The sequence below is a fragment of the Pan troglodytes genome, chromosome 17, assembly GCF_028858775.2.
Source record: "Pan troglodytes isolate AG18354 chromosome 17, NHGRI_mPanTro3-v2.0_pri, whole genome shotgun sequence".
Lineage (NCBI taxonomy): Eukaryota > Metazoa > Chordata > Mammalia > Primates > Hominidae > Pan > Pan troglodytes.
Window position 1 is genome coordinate 27,863,290 of NC_072415.2, and position 20,299 is coordinate 27,883,588.

The 20,299-nt window shown below is 43.4% G+C and overlaps 1 non-coding gene across 1 annotated transcript; it reads left to right on the forward strand.

Moving 5' to 3' along the window:
• Positions 1 to 8,511: 8,511 nt before the first annotated feature.
• LOC112206294 (small nucleolar RNA SNORA70) lies at positions 8,512 to 8,645 on the forward strand. Its single transcript, XR_002940528.2, has one exon. It is a non-coding gene; the product is annotated as a small nucleolar RNA SNORA70 (small nucleolar RNA).
• The last annotated feature ends 11,654 nt before the right edge of the window (positions 8,646 to 20,299 follow it).

Consider the following 20,299-nt stretch of genomic DNA (forward strand, 5'->3'; position numbering starts at 1 on the left):
TCTCACTGTGTTGCCCAGGCTGGGGTGCAGTGGTGCGATCTCGGCTCACTGCAACCTCTGCCTCCCAAGTTCAAGTGATTCTCCTGCCTCAGCCTCCCGAATAGCTGGGACTACAGGCGCACACCACCATGCCCTGCTAATTTTTGTATTTTTAGTAGAGATGGGGTTTCACCATGTTGGCCAGGATGGTCTTGAACTCCTGACCTCATGATCCGCCTGCCTCGGCCTCCCAAAGTGCTGGGATTGCAGGTGTGAGCCACTGCGCCTGGCCACATTCTACTTTTTATAGCCCGTAAGGTAGAGGTAGATAAGGGAGGAGGGAGTTAGACTGAAGATCAGGTTTGCCAGTCAGTAGTACCTGCCAACATTGGGATATCTTTCCATGTAAAAATCAAATTTAAAAACTGAGGTTTTTGACCAGATGCGGTGGCTCACGCCTGTAATCCCAGCACTTTGGGAGGCCGAGGCGGGCAGATCATGAGGTCAGGAGTTCAAGACCAGTCTGGCTAACATAGTGAAACTCCGTCTCTACTAAAAATACAAAAAATTAGCCAGGTGTGGTGGTGTACGCCTGTAATCCCAGCTACTTGGGAGGCTGAGGTAGGAGAATCGCATGAAACCAGGTGGAAGGCAGAGATCGCAGTGAGCTGAGATCACGCCATTGCACTCCAGCCTGGATGACACTGCAAGACTCCATCTCAAACAAACGAAGAAAAAACTGAGGGTTTTGTTGTTGTTGTTTCTTTCTTTCTTTCTTTTTTTTTTTTTTTTTTGAGATGGAGTCTTCCTCTGTCGCCCAGGCTGGAGTGCAGTGGCACAATCTCAGCTCACTGCAAACCTCCACCTCCCAGGCTCAAGCAATTCTCCTGCCTCAGCCTCCCCAGCAGCTGGGACTACAGGCATGCACAACCACGTCTGGCTAATTTTTTGTATTTGTAGTAGAGATGGGGTTTTGCCACGTTGGCCAGGCTGGTCTCGAACTCCTGATCTCATGTGATCCACCCACCTTGGCCTCCCAAAGTGCTGGGATTACAGGCATAAGCCACCGTTCCCAGCCTTTATAAACTGAGTTTTAAAGGAGTTACACTAAGTCACAAAGTCACAAGCAAACAAGGGATGGATTCCATGGTTTTAACCACTGCCTATGTCAGCAGACAACCCTTCCATTACTTACAGCGTTCCAGAAATACAAAGGATGTTTGTGGCAGCAACAACATCCTCAAAGCAGCATTAGGAAAAGTGGCACAAGCATTCATAATTATCAGTCATAGTCATCATTACCAAAAATATTTATTACCAAAACTTCTATCCTAAATGACAGGGCTGCAAATAATTAAAGGACATTTTTAGTCCTTGAGGGAGTTACAAGTTAGTTGGATGAACCAGACACGTAGTGGCTCATGCCTGTAATCCCAGCACTTTGGGAGGCTGAGGTGGGCAGATCACCTGAGGACGGGAGTTGGAGACCAGCCTGACCAATATGGTGAAACCTCATCTCTACTAAAAATACAAAAATTAGCTGGGTGTGGTGGCAGGTGCCTGTAATCCCAGCTACTCGGGAGGCTGAGGCAGGGAGAATCACTTGAACCTGGGAGGTGGAGGTTGCAGTGAGCCGGGATGGCACCATTGCACTCCAGCCTGGGCGACAGAGCAAGACTCTGTCTCAAAAAAAAAAAAAAAAAAGATAAACAACAATGCACGTAAGCAGATAAGCATAGGTTTGGTACCAAGCAAATGGTTGCAACAATATAAGCGCTAGAAGTTCCAAGCATGGAGAGATTAGCATTAGAGACTATATTAACCACTGAGGGCTTTGGAGATCAGGTAATTCAAGAACTCATTTTATGAATGAGGAATCAGAGGTCAAGTAGCTAAGCAGAAACTAGGACCCAGAGATAGAGTATTTTAATCCATTCCCTTTCTTCATGGCACACTGCTATCAAGGACTAAACTATTCAAGGAAGGCTTCCTGGTGGAGATGGACTTTAAGCGGAGCCTTGAAGGCAGGGCAAGAATTAGACAATCAGAAGCAGAGAAGTAGAGTGTTTCAAGTCGGCCGAATGTCATAATAAAAGCTGTAGACCTGGGAATGAGTATGATGTTTTCCCACAGTAATGAGGAGATGGGTTTGGTTGGAACGGAGAGAGAAGAAAGGGAAAGCAAGGTTGGAAGTTGGTGGAGGTAAACGCCGTGGACTCTAGCTGTCTGGAAACAGGGCCAGGACACTGCTCACTGTCACACAACTTTCTTGCCATTGGACATAGCTGTAGGACGCTGTCCACCCACTGAGTAGATCTGTTTTTGCTGGTAAGGCCACATTCAGCCATGTGTGCATCATGTGCTTATAGAGGTTCTGCAGTGTAAGACACAGGGCTGAATACTCTTGAGGAAATGACACAAATTAGCCATGCATCAGGCAGGCAAGTATCTAATAATCTGGAAAGGGAGATTGGATTTACACCTAAATAATCACATGCAGGGCCTGTATACAAGGTACACATGTGATCTATTTCAGATACAAACAAGCTGCCTTGCCATTCAATAAAATGAAAGGAAAAATGATGTCTAGTTGGTGAGATGAAGGAAAACTTTTCAGGAGAGGCAGCACTTGCACAGAACCTGGAAGAATTGGTGGAATCAAGGAGCAGGGCAACACTGCAGGAGGGAGCAACTTCAGTAAAGTTGGGTGAGGGGCAGGGAGCGCGTCTAGTTAACAGACAGGATTGGAGGACGCGTGAAGGCAATAGAGAGGATCAGAGTGAGTGGTGCATGTCACCAAACCAATCCCTTTGGGGGCTCATTGGCTGAAGAGGAACTATAGGGTGGCACTGCCATTGTGAATATCTCCAGGTTGCTCGGTTTTCCTCATATAACTGGTCCAGGCATTCAAAGGCTCACTGTGTCTCCCAGGCTGGAGTGCAATGGTGTGATCAAGGCTCATGGCAGCCTCAACCTCCCAGGCTCAAGCTATCCTCCCTCTTCAGCCTCCTGAGTAGCTGAGACTATAGGCGCAGCTAATTTTTATTTTTGTTTTTTGAGAGACGGGGTTTTGCCATCCTGCCCAGGCTGGTCTCAAACTTCTGGGCTCAAACGATCTGCCTGCCTTGGCCTCCCAAAGTGCTGGGATTACAGGTGTGAGCCACCACACCTGGCCCAAAGGCGACTTTTTAAATTGGAAATAGTTGGCTCCTAACAATTGTGTCAGTTACACCAAGCAAACATCCTTCAGGTCCCACTTTCTTATTTATTTATTTGTTTTTGAGACAGAGTCTTGCTCTGTCTCCCAGGCTGGAGGGCAGTGGCGTGATCTTGGCTCACTGCAACCTCCGCCTCCCAGGTTCAAGCGATTCTCCTGCCTCAGCCTCCCAAGTAGCCGAGATTACAGGCATGCGCCACCATGCCCGGCTAATTTTTGTATTTTTAGTAGAGACAGGGTTTCACCATACTGGCCAGGTTGGTTTCGAACTCCTGACCTCAGGTGATTCGCCCACCTCAGCCTCCCAAAGTGCTGGGATTACAGGTATGAGCAACCGCGCCTGGCCTCTTTTTTATTGTTTTTATTTTTATTTTTAATTTTTAAATTTTTTTTAAATTTTATTTATCTTTTTTTTGAGACGGAGTCTCACTCTGTCATCCAGGCTGGAGTGCAGTGGCACGATCTTGGCTCACTGCAAGCTCCGCCTCCCGGGTTCATGCCATTCTCCTGCCTCAGCCTCCCGAGTAGCTGGGACTACAGGTGCCCGCCATGACACCCGGCTAATTTTTCGTATTTTTAGTGGAGACAGAATTTCACCATGTTGGCCAGGATTGTCTTGATCTCCTGACATTGTGATCCGCCCGCCTTGGCCTCCCAAAGTGCTGGGATTACAGGCGTGAGCCACCGTGCCCGGCCTCTTTTTTATTTTTACTTTTTGTAGAGATAGGGTCTCACTTTGTTGCCCAGGCTAGTCTTGAACTCCTGGCTTCAAGTGATCCTCCTGCTTTGGCCTCCCAAAGTGCTGGGATTACAGGCATGAGCCACTGTGTCTCGTCCCTGATCCCACTTTCTAACAGTGATATGAAAGAAAGTTTTATTGAACATTATTAGGAGGTTTTTGAGTGCCACTCAGAAATGAGTTGATAAGACTCTCTGACGCCGGGGGGCTGGCTTTCAGGAGGCTTCTATCTCCAAAACAATAATAAAAACAAAACAACATGTCCTCTAGGAGGCTAAAGAGGGAAGAGGTAAAGAGATGTCAGCTCTGCAGGAAAAGCTTTCCAGGCCCCGGCATGCTCTTCTATATGGTGATCTAAATTTAGACTCCAATCTGAAAGCAGGAGACAGACTGTTTGTTTCCATTGTAAATTCCACTTTCCCGGTTTGAATTTCCTTTAGAATCTTGTGGAGTCATTTCAAAAACTCCCATCCCAGGCCGCATCTGCTTCCAGACGGTAGACACACAGAGCTGTGTTTTGGGGTACAGGAACACAGGAAGATTCCAGAAAACTTCTCAAAAGTTGAGAACCCGTGCAACTTGGAAAGGAAGGTCATTATTTGACTGTGACAACATCAGCTATGAGGAAGGTTTTCTTCACAGTGCCCTACCTTCGCCCCCACACTGCTCTTGTTTCTTGTCCACAGGGCAGTGGGTTACTAAAGCTGATGGCTGATTGCCGATTGCATGCAGATGCCTGGGGTTCCTCCTTGTCAGCCTCCTCCTTGCCACTCCCCTGTTTGTGCCTTTCTTTTATTGCTTCCCTCCTGGGCTGACACAGAAGGTCTCAGTACTGTGTGTGTTGTGTTTTGAGGGGAGGTTGGAGCCGGAGTGGGATGTGTTATCTGAGGGTGAGGGAGGGTTGGGGACGGCAGAAATTCCAACGAGGAAACATTGGAAAATCTGTCCTTGTTCTTTCTTCCTGTATTCTTTGAGACATGTGGTGATGCTTTCTTGTCCTCCTAGAAGTTAGTGGTCACAAACTAGGCCATCCCTGGGTTCAAAAGTAGTCTCCTTATAAAAGTTTTTTTGTTTTGTTTTGAGGAAGGGTCTGTCACCCAGACTAGAGTGCAGTGGTGGAATCTCAGCTCACTGCAACCTCTGCCTCCCAGGCTCAAGCAATCCTCCCACCTCAGCCTCCTGAGTAGCTGGAACTACAGGCATGAGCCACCACACCTAGTTAATTTTTGTATTTTTGTAGAGACGAGGTCTCACCACCTTGCCCAGGTTGGTCTCGAATTCCTGGGCTAAAGCAGTCGGCCCGCATCGCCCTCCCAGAGTGCTCGGATTACAGGTGTGAGCCACCACGCCTGGCTAGATTAGCTAGTTACATACTGCTCTAAAATTACTGAGCATTTATTTCATCACTTCTGGGAATTTTTACTTAATGACGGAAGAATCTCCTAGTGAGAACACTGAAATTCTGTTTCTACCAGAGTAGAAAATAGTCTGCAAAGCCATACACCTTCCCCTTAATTTTTCTAACATTGGGAAAAATTTGTCTAACATTAATAAGCCATTTAGATAAATAAGGAGAAGGAAAACAAAAAACTTTGTGCTGTCAACAAAAATTTATTGAATTAGAAGAACTTTCATGTAGGAGAAAATTGGAAGAGGAAAAAGAAGAGTGAAGTGTGAGAGACAACCACTCTTTTTTGCTGAAATAGAGTCACTTCCCTAACAAGATTTCACTTTCCTGATGTTAAATAAAAATTATGTTCAGGTGTGGTGGTGCATCCCTATAGTCTCAGCTATTAGGGAGGCTGAGGTGGGAGGATCACTTGAGCCCGGGAAGTGGAGGCTGCAGTGAGCCATGATTGTGCCACTGCACTCCAGCCTGGGTGACAGAGCAAGACTCTGTCTCAAAAAAAAAAAAAAAAAAGAAAAAAGAAAAAAAAATCATGGGAGGTCGTTGTTTCAGACTAAGCTCCTGCACTAGGCCCCAATAGACCAGACTAAAAATTAAAATGGAGTCATCCATGCTACAGTTTCACATCACCAAACCCAAACTAAATTGTTATTTGACCTTCCACGCAATCACGAGAGAGATAACAGCCAATTTCCCAAACAGGCCAGTGTAAATCTTCAGTCTGCAGGATAACGGAGTTCCCCCTGCTTTAATTCTTATGTAAAAAAGAAGCAGACTGACCTAATATTAACTAATCAGTTATTTTTCTATTGTTCTGTCTCCCTGTCTCCCCCTTACAAGAAAAATAGCTTTGAAACTAATGCTGGCCTTTGTTCTTGGCTTCTGCTGTCTTCAGCCCTTCCCTGTCTATAAAGACAACCCCTTCTGCTCAGCTCCGGAACACTTACTCTATTTTATGGAATGAAGTGCTGCCCGATTCTCATCACAGCAAGGGCAATTGAGATCTTTAAACTACATTTGTTGAAAATGTGTCTTTTGACGCTAATGTTTAAGGAGCATCCCTTATCAGGGATCATTGTGCAGAGCACACACCCAAAAACTGAGGAGAAAGAAAGGAGGGGTTTAAACGTGCTTTTTTGAAAGGTTTAAGGAGACCAGACGTACCCTGGGAGCATCTTCTTAAGGACAGTTCGCAATAGTTCCAACATTCCATTCAAATTTGTGCTGTTCTGAAAATAATTTAAGACAATGGCTGTTGAACTGAGCAACCTGGAAGCGCCAGGAAATTTTCCGGGCTGGCCTCAGGGTCCTCGCTGTACAGCAGCTTTCAAACACTCTGGCGAGCCGATTTCTTCCTCGGTGAGTGCTTTTAAAAAATCTCTCCTCCCCTCTATAGCTTCTAAAATGTTACTATCATTATTTGTTTAGTTATAACGTAAAATATGGGATGATGAAGGCTTAGTGTTACAAAGGATCAGTGAAATCACCAAGTGCTAATAAATTAAATCCTTCTTACACAAAATTTACAGAACACATTTTCTCTAAACGGCCCGGTTTTAAACTATGGAAGGCAGTGTGTTCTCCAACAGGATCATGATTTTCAGAGTGAGTCTATAAGCAGGTCTCCTTAGATAGGTCGGCCTGCTGAGTAAAACAACAGCCCTGCCTAATCGTGGAATGAATTGTCCCTGACAAGAACTGCCCATGACCCGAGGGATTCAGACAGGACAAGATTCCAGAGGGGATTTCTGCCGCAGCTGCGGTTCCGTACCTTGGCCTTCAAGATCCCTGGTTTTATGACCTGGCAGCACATGACCGGTGAAAATAAGAAAGTCCATTGACCAACTGGAAGAATCTTTGTGCCCAGGACTAAGAATGATAACCATCCAGTTCAAAGAAAGCAAACAGGTTGGGTGCAGTGGCTCACGCTTGCAATCCCAACGCTTTGGGAGGCAGGCGGATCACGTAAGGCCAGGATTTCGAGGCCAGCCTGGCCAACGTGGCAAAGCCCTATCTCTACTAAAGATACAGAAATTAGCCAGGCATGGTGGTGCAGGTCTGTAATTCCAGCTACTCTGGAGGCTGAGGCATGAGAATCACTTGAACCTGGGAGGTTGCAGTGAGCGGAGATCGTGCCACTGCACTCCAGCCTGGGCGACAGAGGGAGACTCTGTCTCAAAATAAATAAATAAATAAAAAAGCAAACAAACCTAAATGGAGTGATTTGGGGCTATGTATATGTGAGTGACTTATTAGAAGAGTCCTCATGTTTCTACTAGTTTTTCTTTGCACTTCTGACCCATTTTGTGTAACTTATTCTTCCTCACCTTTTACAAAGATTTATTACAAGACAAACTGCAGTGCCTTGTTGAAAAACCATTCCTTGCAGTGCGATAGGAAAGTTCTAAAGAACACTGCGTTTGTCTTCTAAGTGTGAACGGAAATTTACAGAGCTTATAGGAGTACAATAACGTTTTAAAAAAATACAGATGTGTGTATGTATTAATTCATTCTCCTTTATCCTTCATTTATTTTAGTTTTTATTGTGAAATAATAATACACACAAACACCTATGTATCCATCACACAGGCCAAGAAACAGCACATTCCCCTGCTCCAGACTTACACCTAATTCGGATTGCACTGTCTCTCTCTTTCCTGCAATTTCTGTCATTTCCTTATTTTTCTTTATAGTTGTAATCACCTATGCTTTTATCTTGAAACAGTATATCATTTTTGGAATAGAGTAAGTAGAGTCATGCTTTGATCTTGTGATGTTTCTTTGCTTAAGATTTTATTTTTGAAATTCATCCATGTTGATGTAAATCAGTAGGATTTCATTATATGATTACACCACAATCTAAGTATACATTCCACCTTTGGTGGCCATTCATGTTGTTTCTTTGCAATTATGAGCAATGCTGTTCTATTTTTGTATGTGTCTTTGAGGGCACTTGGGCAAGAACTTCTAGAGGGCATGTACCTAACATTGGAATTACTGGTCCCTGTGTGTGTGCACGTTGAACTTTCTAGATAATATCAAACTGTTTTCTAAAGTTGTTACAGTTTGACTCTGGGTACCCATAGTCCCAGCTACTTGGGAGGCGGAGGCAAGAGGATTGCTAGAGGCCAGGAGTTCAAGTCCTGTCTGGGCAACATAGGGAGATCTCATCTCTTAAATAAAAAGATTTTTTTTTTTTTTAAGAAGTTGTACATGTGCAATGGCTGGAAACAGCAGCTTCCTTGGTAGTGTGTGCAGCCTGTTTCTTGTATGGGTTGCTCTAAGGGACCTTGGAGACAGGCCTTTCAGATGGGGGTTCATGTCTCTGACCTTGCACTACCCCAATGTAGGCTCCAAACAGGCATGTGAGGTGCCTTTGGAAAGAAAGCCCCAGGGCACTGTGGCCAGGGTTAACATTGGCCAAGTTATCATGTCCATCCGCACCAAGCTGCAGAACAAGGAGCATGTGATTGAGGCCCTGTGCAGGGCCAAGTTCAAGTTCTCTGGTCACCAGAAGATCCACATCTCAAAGAAGTAGGGCTTCACCAAGTTGAATGCTGATGAATTTGAAGACATGGTGGCTGAGAAGCGGCTCATCCCAGATGGCTGTGGGGTCAAGTACATCCCCATTCGTGGCCCTCTGGATAAGTGGTGGGCCCTGCACTCATGAGGGCTTCCACTGTGCTGCCCCCTCTTAATACTCACCAATAAATTCTACTTTCTGTCCAAAAAAAAAGTTGTACGATTTGGATTTGAACCAGTGATGTGCCTGAATGCTGGTTGATCACTGCATGACCTTAGCATTAGTAACACCTCCAACACTTGGCATTGAACAACTTTAAAATTTTTAACCATTCTGGCCAGGCATGGTGGCTCACACCTGTAATCCCAGCACTTTGGGAGGCCGAGGCAGGCAGATCACATGAGGTCAGGAGACCAACCTGGCCAACATGGCAAAACCCAGTTTCTACTAAAAATACAAAAATTAGCCAGGCCCGTAATCCCAGCTTCTTGGGAGGCTGAGGCACGAGAATTGCTTGAAACCGGGAGGTGGAGATTGCAGTGAGTCAAGATCACACCACTGCACTCCAGCCTGGGTGACAGAGCAAGACTGTCTGAAAAAAAAAAAAAATTAAGTAATTAAAAAAAATTCAGTCGTTCTGATGGGTGTGTGGTGGTATCTCATTGCAGTTTTTTTTTAACAATTAATTTATTTGAGAGATTCCACAATAACAAAACAGAAACCAAAAACCTTTTTTATTTCTCCCCAAATCTGGTAAGATTAACTTCTGGCATTTCAGATAAACTAAACTGTCACAGAGATTTGAAAACATGATCTAATGCACAAATGCTATACAATAAATACAGCTGATAAAAATTAAAAAAAATTTAACAGTAGATAAGCTGTTGTACGTATAATTTGGTATTACACATAAAACAGTTTAACCATGTTATTTAAAATAAGACGCAGATACAGAAAACCACATTAAATGATAGCTTAATGAATTATCTTTCTTTTAATACTTTAAGTTCTAGGGTACATGTGCACAACATGCAAGTTTGTTACATATGTATACATGTGCCGTGTTGGTGTGCTGCACCCATTAACTCATCATTTACATTAGGTATATCTCCTAATGCTATCCCTCCCCCCCCCCACACCCCACAACAGGCCCCAGTGTGTGATGTTCCTCTTCCTGTGTCCAAGTGTTCTCATTGTTCAATTCCCACCTATGAGTGAGAATATGCGGTGTTTGGTTTTTTGTTCTTGCGATAGTTTGCTGAGAATGATGGTTTCCAGCTTCATCCATGTCCCTGCAAAGGACATGAACTCATCCTTTTTTATGGCTGCATAGTATTCCATGGTGTATATGTGCCACATTTTCTTCATCCAGTCTATCGTTGATGGACATTTGGGTTGGTTCCAAGTCTTTACTATTGTGAATAACTTACTTTCTCCTGATTACTTGTCAGGCCTCTGAGCCCAAGCTAAGCCATCATATCCCCTGTCACCTGCACGTATACAATCCAGATGGCCTGAAGCAACTGAAGATCCACAAAAGAAGTGAAAATAGCCTTAACTGATGACATTCCACCATTGTTATTTGTGTCTGCTCCACCCTGATAGGATATATTCTCCCCCCTCCCTACCTAAGAAGGTACTTTGTAATATTCTCCCTGCCCTTAAGAAGGTACTTTGTAATATTCTCCCCCCGCCCTTAAGAATGTACCTTGTACACCTATCCCAAACCTATAAGAAGTCATGATAATCCCACCACCCTTTGCAGACTCCTTTTTCGGACTCAGCCCGTCTGCACCCAGGTGAGATAAACAGCCTTGTTGCTCACACAAAGCCTGTTTGGTGATCTCTTCACATGGATGTGTGTGACATTACTAATGAAATTAAATATCTTTTCATAAGTTTATGGGCATTTGTGCTTATTTTTTGTGAAATTCATCTTCATTTCTTTTGCTAATTTTTCTACTGATTGCAAAATTTTTACTTACTGATTCATAGGAGTTCTTCATATATTCTGGATTCTAATCTTGGGTTGATTATATATGTTGCAAATATATTCTCCTGGAATGGTGCTTATTTTTGTTTTGTTTTGTTTTACTCTTTTTATGGTCTCTTTTAAAGAAGTCCTAACTTCAATGTAGATAAATGTATCAGTCTTTTCCTTTATAGTTAGTGCTTCTTGTGTCTTGTTTAATAAATCCTTTCACTCAGAATTTGATAGCGTATTCTCCTGTATTGTCTCCTAAAAATTTTATATCACGAATCATGGAGTCTAAGTTGACATTTATTATAAAAAAATCAATCACAATTTCAGAAATGGTAAAATGTGGAAAAGAAAGTATATCCTTGAAATGATGACAGGAGCACAATTTTGATTTCTCATTTAGGTCTTTAATCCAACTAAAGCTGATTTTGGGATATGATGTTGAGTTGAGTCTAAATTTAATTTTGCCATATAGATAATCACTATGGTTTGAAGTATTCCCCAAACTTCATGTGTCGGAAATGTAATCCTCAAATTCATATGTTGATGGTACCTGGAGGTGGGGCCTTTGGGAGGTAACTGAGATTAGATAAGGTCATCAGGAGTCCCCATGCTAGGACTTGAATTAGCATCCCTTGCCCTCTTGCCACCAGAAGCCCCCTGCTAGGTTACAGCACGAAGGCCTTCACCAGATCCGGCCCATCCACCTTGGACTTCCAGCCTGCAGAATTGTGAGCCAGAGAAACTTATTTTCTTTATAAATTACCCAGTGTGGTATTTTGTTATAGCAATGAAAATGAATACAATAATCAACTGCCTCCTAACCATTTATTGAAAAATCCATCTTTTCCCCAATATTCTGAATTGCCCCCTCTGCCATACATCAAGTGTCTGTATGTGTTGAACCTATTTCTGAGCTTTTTCTTACATTTAAAAAAAATGGCTAGGTGTGGTGGCTCATACCTGTAATCCCAGCACTTTGGGAGGTTGAGGGAGGAAGATCACTTGAGTTCAGAAGTTCGAGACCAGTCTGGGCAACATAGTGAGACCCTGTCTTTTTTTTTTTAAATCACTTTATTAAAAAATAAAAAATATAATTTTCGTATTTTCTTATTTATTTATTTTTATTTTTTAAAATAGAGATGGGGTCTTCCCACATTATCTAGGCTAGCGTTGAACTCCTGGCCTCAAGCAATCCTCCCACCTTGGCTTCCCAAAGTGCTGGGATTACAGGTGTGAGCCACTGTACCTGGCCTAATTATTAAACTGACAAAAGTTACGTATATTTACGGTGTACAACATGATGTGTTGATACACGCATACATTGTGGAATAGCTAAATCAAGCGGATTAACATATTCATTACCTCACATACTTTTTTTTGTGTGTGTGGTGAGAATTTCTATTGCATTTGATTGGCCTATTTGTCTAATTGGTCCCTGAACTAATATGACCCTGCCTTTCATCCTACAGTTTTGATATATAGAAAGGTAATTCCTCCCTCTCTGTTTTTCTTCAAGAGTCTTTTGAAGAAGTAACCTCTATTTTGAATGAAATTGCATTGAATTCATAGATCAATTTATTGAGAATTAATATTTTTATGAGATTGGATCTATCTCCAAATATGGTATTTCTCTAACTAGGTCTTCTTCATAGTTTTTCATTGAAGCTTCTTAATTCTCCTTATGGAGGTCTTGCTGGGCATGGTGGCTCATGCCTGTAATCCCAGCACTTTGGGAGGCTGAGGCAGGAGGGTCACTTAAGCCCAATAGTTCAAGACCAGCCTGGGTAACACAGTGAGACCCTTGTCTCCACAAATTTTTTTTTTTTTTTCTTTTTGAGATGGAGTCTCACTCTGTCGCCCAGGCTGGAGTGCAATGGCGCGATCTTGGCTCACTGCAACCTCCATCTTCCAGGTTCAAGCGATTCCCCTGCCTCAGCCCCCCAAGTAGCTGAGACCACAGGTGTTTGCCACCACTCCCAGCTAATTTTTGTATTTTTAGTAGAGACAGGCGGGGCGGGAGGGGTCTCACCATATTGGCCAGGCTGGTCTCGAACTCCTGACCTCAAATGACCCACCTGCCTTGGCCTCACAAAGTGCTGGGATTACAGGCGTGATACCGCGCCCAGCCTGTCACCACAAACATTTTTAAACAAGTTAAAAAAATTTTTTTAATGTGGTGCTGCAAGCCTGTGGTCCCAGCTACTTGGGAGGCTGAGGTGGGAGGATCCCTTGAGCCCAGAAGTTGAGGCTGTAGTGAGCTGTGTTTGTGCCACTGTACTCCAGCCTAGGTGACAGAGTGAGACCCTGTCTCAAAAAAAAAAAAAAAGAAGTAAAAAATTAAAGGTCTTGCTCATATTTTGTTAGATTTATTCCTCAGTCGCTTATTTTTTGATATTATTCTAAATGTATCTTTAAAAAAATTTCATTCCAAACTGTTTGTTACTGGTATATACAAATGCTAACAATTTTGCATGTTGATTTTAGCATCCAGCAACATTACTAAACTCTCACATTCATTTCAATAGGTTATGTATACATTCTTTTGAATTTTGTACACATACGATCATGTCATTGTGATTTCTTTCTTTCCAATACGTACATATTTGATTTATTTGTCTTACCTTATTCCACTATTAGAACCTCTAGTACTATACTGAATAGAAGTGGAGATGGCTGCACACTTATGTTCCTCATTTTAAAATTTTATTTTATTTTTAATATTTGTTTATTTTTTTGAGACACAGTCTCACTCTGTCACCCGGGCTGAAGTGCAATGGTGTAATCTTGGCTCACTGCAACCTCTGCCTTCCAGGCTGGAATGATCCTCCTGCCTCAGCCTCCCAAGTAGCTGGGACCACAGGCATGCACTACCATGCCTGGCTAATTTTTTTTTTGTAGAGATGGGGTTTCGCCATGTTGCCCAGGCTGATCTCAAACTCCTGGGCAAGCGATCTGCCTGCCTCAGCCTCCCAAAGTGCTGGGATTACAGGCGTGAGCCACTGCACCCGACCCCTCATTTTTTTTTTTTAAAGCAATGATTACTTATGACATTTGCTATACACTTTTGTAAATCTCCCCTTTTTTTCAAGGAAAATATTCCTAGTTTCCTATGAATTTTATCTGGTTGGATACTCCATTTGATCAAAGGCTTTTTCTGAACCTGCTGAGATCATCATAGGATTTTTTTTCCCTTTAATCTTTAATGTGGTGAATTACATTAATTGATTTTCTCATTTTAAACTAACCTTGCATTCTTGGATAAGCCCGTTTGGTTATAATGTATTACCTTGCTGGATTCACATTGTTGAAATTCAGCTCAGGACTTTTCATGTCTATATGTAAGAGTGTTTTGGCCTGGGATTTTTGTTTCTGACACTCTCCTGATCAGATTTTGGTATAAGGCAATGCCAGCTTCATAAAGCAAGTTGAGGGATAATCTCTCCTTTTCCATACTTTAGAGTGTGAGATTGGAATTACTTATTACTGGAATGTTTGGTAGAAATCACTGGCAAACTATTTTAGCTAGATTTTTCTTTGCAGAAAATATTTAACAACAGATTCAAGTTCTTGGACAGTTTCGAGTTTCAGTTTTATTAATTTACGCTTCTTGGAATTTCACAAAGCTCTTTTACCTTTGTTAAGTTCCACATCATGTGTGATTATAGCTTTCCCTTTATGCTTCACATTGTGTGTTGTGCCTGCTCCTTTTTCCCTGATCATTTTTCACCAGAAGTTTGAATGCAGTGTTTGGCTTAGTTGGTTCTTTCTATTGCATGTTTGCTTTCAATTTTATTATTTTTAAAATTTTATCTTTATTATTTCCTTTCTTCTATATGACTTTAATTTCCTGTTCTTTTTCTAACTTTTTAGCTCTTTACATTTCAAACAATTTTCTCTTGTAACATAAGCTTTTAGTCTATAAGTTTCCCCTTAACAACTTGCTCAGTTTTATCCCTCATATTTTCATACATAGTATCAAATATTTGATATATAGCATTTAAATGTTGTCACATTCCCATAGTGCTGTTCATTGGCTCATGAATTTCCAAACAAATAGGTTTTTCTAGTTACTTCTTAAAAAAATTGATTCTTGTCTTTTTTTTTTTTTTTTTAAGACGGAGTCTCGCTCTGTAGCCCAGGCTGAAGTGCAGTGGCGCAATCTCGGCTCACTGCAAGCTCTGCCTCCTGGGTTCACACCATTCTCCTGTCTCAGCCTCCCAACTAGCGGGACTACAGGCACCCGCCACCATGCCCGGCTAATTTTTTTTTTTTTTTTTGTATTTTTAGTAGAGACGAGGTTTCACCGTGTTAGCCAGGATAGTCTCGATCTCCTGACCTCGTGATCTGCCCACCTCGGCCTCCCAAAGTGCTGGGATTACAGGCGTGAGCCACTGCGCCCGGCCGATTCTTGTCTTAATTGCATTGTGTTCAGAGGATATAGTCTGTATGATAAACATTTTCCTTTCTTTCTTTTCTCTCTCTCTTTCATTCTTCTTGAGACAGGGTCGTGCTCTGTTGCCCAGGCTGGAGTGCAGTGGTACAATCTGGGCTCACTGCGACCTTGACCTCTTAGGCTCAATCAATCCTCCCACCTCAGCTTCCCGAGTAGCTGGGACTACAGGCACATGCTGCCACAGCCAGCTAATTTATTACATTTTTAGTAGAGATGAGGTCTCTCTACGTTGCTTAGGCTGGTCTCAAACTCCTGAGCTCAAGCAATCCTCCCAAGCTCAAGCTATCTTCCTGATTTGGTTTCCTGAAGTGCTGGGATTACAGTTGTGAGCCACTGCGTCTGGCCAGTGCATTCAAAATTTTCAGATTTGTTAAGACTTGCTTTATTTATTTTATTTATTTATTTATTTATTTATTTTATTTTTTGAGATGAAGTCTAGCTCTGTTGCTCAGGCTGGAGTGCAGTGGCCCCATCTTGGCTCACTGCCTCTGCGTCCTGGGTTCAAGTGATTCTCCTGCCTCAGCCTCCTGAGTAGCTGGGACTACAGTCATGCGCCACCACACCTGGCTAATTTTTGTGTTTTTAGTAGAGACGGGTTTCACCATGTTGGCCAGGCTAGCCTCGAACTCCTGACCTCAAGTGATCTGCCTGTCTCGGCCTCCCAAAGTGCTGGGATTACAGGTGTGAGCCACTGCACCCGGCCTATATGTGTTTTATATGTTCATATGTTACCAGCTTTAGTGAGGTTTCTGGGTCGGCTTGAGAAGTAATTTTTTTTCATTCTACTATTTTGCTTTTGCAATTCTATATTTATTGGGTCTTCTATTAATCTCCCTACTTAAAGTACATGCTAACCTTTACTTCTGCTGCACAAAACTCCCAAGGCTTCAAAAATCAACATTCAAACTCACTAGATTCAGCAAAAATCCTCCAGGCATATGCTGACTTTGGGCTCGGCTTACCTCTCTGGGTTCTGACCTTCACCCTGTCCTGGGGCAATTTCTTAATTTCTTGCCAGTTTATAGATGTCTTCCAGAATATATTTTTATTATTTTGCCCAGTATTTTTGTTTTTGTTTTCAGTGAGGGAAAGTTGGTCTAGACACCCAGCTGAGCCTATTAGATGAAATAGAAATCTTCACTTATTTTTCATCACATATTTACTCAGCACCTACTATGTGTATAATAAGTACTATAATTGTGATCTGTACAAGGCGGACTAGAGGCATAAGAAAAAATACATCGACTGGGGTAGGGCAGTAGGGCAATTGAGGGAAGGTGGTGGGAGGTAGTTAAAAATACAGGTTTGTGCTGGGCCTGGTGGCTCATGCCTGTAATCCCAGCACTTTGGGAGGCTGAGGTGGGCGGATCATTTGAGGCCAGTATTTCGAGACCAGCCTGGGCAACATGGCAAAACCCCATCTCTACTAAAAATAAATTTAAAAAAAATAGGTTTGGTTCATTCATTTGATGGCTAAATAATAACTTTTTTAGAAAGAGAAGAAAAAAATATGGGTTTAGGAGTCAAGGAGGGCTGGAGGCAAATTCTATCAACACTGCTGACGAGTTGTGAGATCTGAGGCAAGTTACTCAACATCTCTGTGCCGTAGTTCCTTCCTCTGTAAACTGGTGTTAATGAGAGAAGTTGAATTACTAGAAGAGCCGGGCACACAGTGATGGTACAGAAAATGCTAGCTATTCTCTGTCCTCACAGAGAAAGAGATGCAGAAGCTGGGAATAACAAAGCTATTTTTCTAAGGTTGAATCACCTCCCCTGGGAGCTGCCAGACAGGAGGGCATAGGACCACCTTCTTCCAACTCCAGGTTGGGGATACTTGATTCTTATTCTAGAGAAAATCCTTCTCTGCTTTCCAGATTCCCTCAAAGATATGCCTTCTCCCTGGCCCTCTCCCCCTTGACTGAGACAGGTTCCTCACTGAGCATGGTGTTTTGGAAATAAAAGACAGGAAGGAAATGTCTTGCAGACAACTTCTGCTTTCCACTCTGCCAACAACCTCCTGAGACAAGCAGAATGCCTGGGTGCATTCTTATGAGAAGAAGAAAGAGAGAACTCTAAGGAAAAACACAGAAGTTAATATATGAAAAATTATTCTTACCAGCTACCGTGGCTCAAGCCTGTAATTCCAGTACTTTGGGTGGCTAAGGTGGGAGGCTCGATTGAGCCCAGGAGTTTGAGGTTGCAGTGAACCGTGATCACACCACTTCACTTTGGCCTGAACAACAGAGTGAGACCCTGTCTCCAAAAAAAAAAAAAAAAAAAAAAAAAAATCCTGTTGCAAAAGGGATGATGGAATGCCTGAAGCATACAGACTAGAAGGAGCAGGATAGAAAATTAGAGAGAAAAGGAGCACACTGGATGCCACGCTAGGGAACTTGGCTTGCTTCGTCAAGACAATGGGTTGCCAACCACCTGTGCCATGGCCAGGTCTGCAATTCAGAGTAGAGGATGCTTCGAATTGGGCAGGACTAGACGGTAGGGAGACCAGCTGGCATATTCCTACAATGGACCACAAGAGAAATGGCGAGGGCCTAATCACAAGCAGGGGTGAGTGGTGCAACAGAGGAGAGCCCTCAAAGTGGCCAATAGAGTAGCTCTGCAGAGAGCTAGAGCAGGAGTGACAAGACTTCCCTTAGCAAGAGTAGGAATGATGAGGAGGAATAATGAGGAGGAATGATGGAGACAGCATGGGAGTAGAGGGAAATGAGACTCCCTCCTAGGTTTCTGGCAAGTATGTCTAAACAGATGACAGCGCCATCAGCCAGGATAGGAGATTCAGGTGGAGCAGGTTTGAAGAAGCACAAATAATGGGTTTGAATCTGACATCACTGTGGACCTTGCTGGTTGAGACGTTGAAAGCCACTGAGCACAGGCATGTAGAATTCAGAGGAGTTCCCACTAATGAGAGGAGGAGAGAGTTTCAAGAAGGAAATAATGATCAACAGCATCTTGCCCTGCAGAGATCATGAGGCATGGGACATGAAAGGGGTCTGTTTTCTTCGGCAACCAGAAGGTCATAGTGACTTTAGCCTGAGCAGTTTCAGGGTTAGAGGAGGAGCAACCCTGTGAAGATGGGAGAAAACCTGAAACTCTTTCAGGTAGCTTGGGTGGGAAGAGAAGCTGTGTGATAAGTCAACAGCCTGAGGGGGAACCGAGGGGCCACAAAAGCTTCTTTTTCAAGTGCAGGAATGAAGCCAGAATTGAGGAAGAGGGGACAATTAGTGGAGTGAGGTTCCTCACCTTGGAGCTGGAAGGTGGTGGGTCAGAGGCCAGTTGAAGGAAGCGCTTTCTTCCTCTGACACTCGAGTGGAGTAGGTGGACCTGGGGTGGCCCCTCCACACTTCCTAGGGCAGGAGGTGAAGGGATTTATCATGCAACAAACATTTAATGAGTCACCACTTAAGTGGTGGTGTAAGCTGGTGGACACGGGAAAATGAGGAAAATATTAGCAATATGAACCAATCGTTCTGAGTGAGGTCTCAAACGCAAGGTTGTTTGGAGGAAGGGAGGGGAGCTCTAGGGCTTCCTGAATGATGAAAGGAAGGAAGGGAGCTTGGCAGAATATTTCCCTCCCAAGGCAGAGATAGAGAAAATAGCCTGAGAGAAACAGGAGAAGTCTAAGTGGGAGAAATGGAAGAAAGGAAAGAAAATGAACTCTAACAGCCTGTTCCAGGTTGCAGACACTAACGTAGGCACTTTATAGGTTATCACGGGGAATCCACAAAACAATTCTGTAAGAAAGACACTACTATCTTTATTTTACTGACGTAGAAACTGAGGATTAAATTCTTTCTCTAGCTTTAATTTTTCTTCTCCATATTTATAAAATCCATTGAATATGGAGGGGGATATTTTAGTCCTCTTAAATTTTTATTTTACTTGTGAAGCCAAGTGAGAAGCAGTGAAATGAGGAAAATTCCTAGTGGTCTTGTGCCAGTGAAACTACCTATGTTTCTGTAGGGCCTTGATTACAGATGGGGCAAAACTTGATCGAGTTTCACAGAAAAGCAGAAGGAACTTAAGTGAAGAAGTGGTCGCCTGCTCCCTGAATCCAAGCACTGCCCAGCTACACCAGGCACTGGTGGGAAGAAACTCGGCTGCAGCTGGATCCTTCACGGAGCAGCTTTGTGTATGCAAATGCCTATTTCAGTACCCTTAGCACTGTATAAATGATCACACACAAGATGCACCTCATAAATTAACTGGCATTTATATAGAAGTAACATAGGCTTCTGTTCATTACTTTCAATCATAGAATAGTAATAGAATAGGCTGCAAATTAAAAACCAGTGTGCACCAATAGTATATAGCACCAGCAATCCAGTTTTTTTTGTTTTTTTTTTTTTTGAGACAGTTTCGCTCCCAGGCTGGAGTGAAGTGGCGCAATCTCGGCTCACTGCAACCTCCGCCCCCTGGGTTCAAGTGATTCCACCGCCTCTTCCTCCTAAGTAGCTGGGATTGCAGGCGCGCCAACATGCCCGGCTAATTTTTGTATTTTTAGTAGAGGCGGGGTTTTGCCATGTTGGCCAGGCTGGTCTCCAACTCCTGACCTCAGGCGATCAACCCGCCTTGGCCTCCCAAAGTGCTGGGATTACCGGCGTGAGCCACCGCGCCGGGCCCCATTTCTTTTCTTTCTGAGACGGAGTCTCTCTGTCGCCAGGCTGGAGTGCAATAGCGCCATCTCGGCTCACTGCAACCTCCGCCTCCCGGGTTCAACTGATTCTCCTGCCTCAGCCTCCTGAGAAGCTGGGATCACAGGCACGCGCCACCACGCCCGGCTGGTTTTTTGTATTTTCAGTAGAGACGGGGGTTTCTCCATGTTGGCCAGGCTGGTCTTGAACTCCTGACCTCAAGTGATCCGCCTGCCTCGGCCTTCCAAAGTGCTAGGATTACAGGCGTGAGCCACTCATTTCTTAAAAAGTATATTTTAATGCTGGGGACGGTGGCTCATGCCTGTAATTCCAGTACTTTGGGAGGC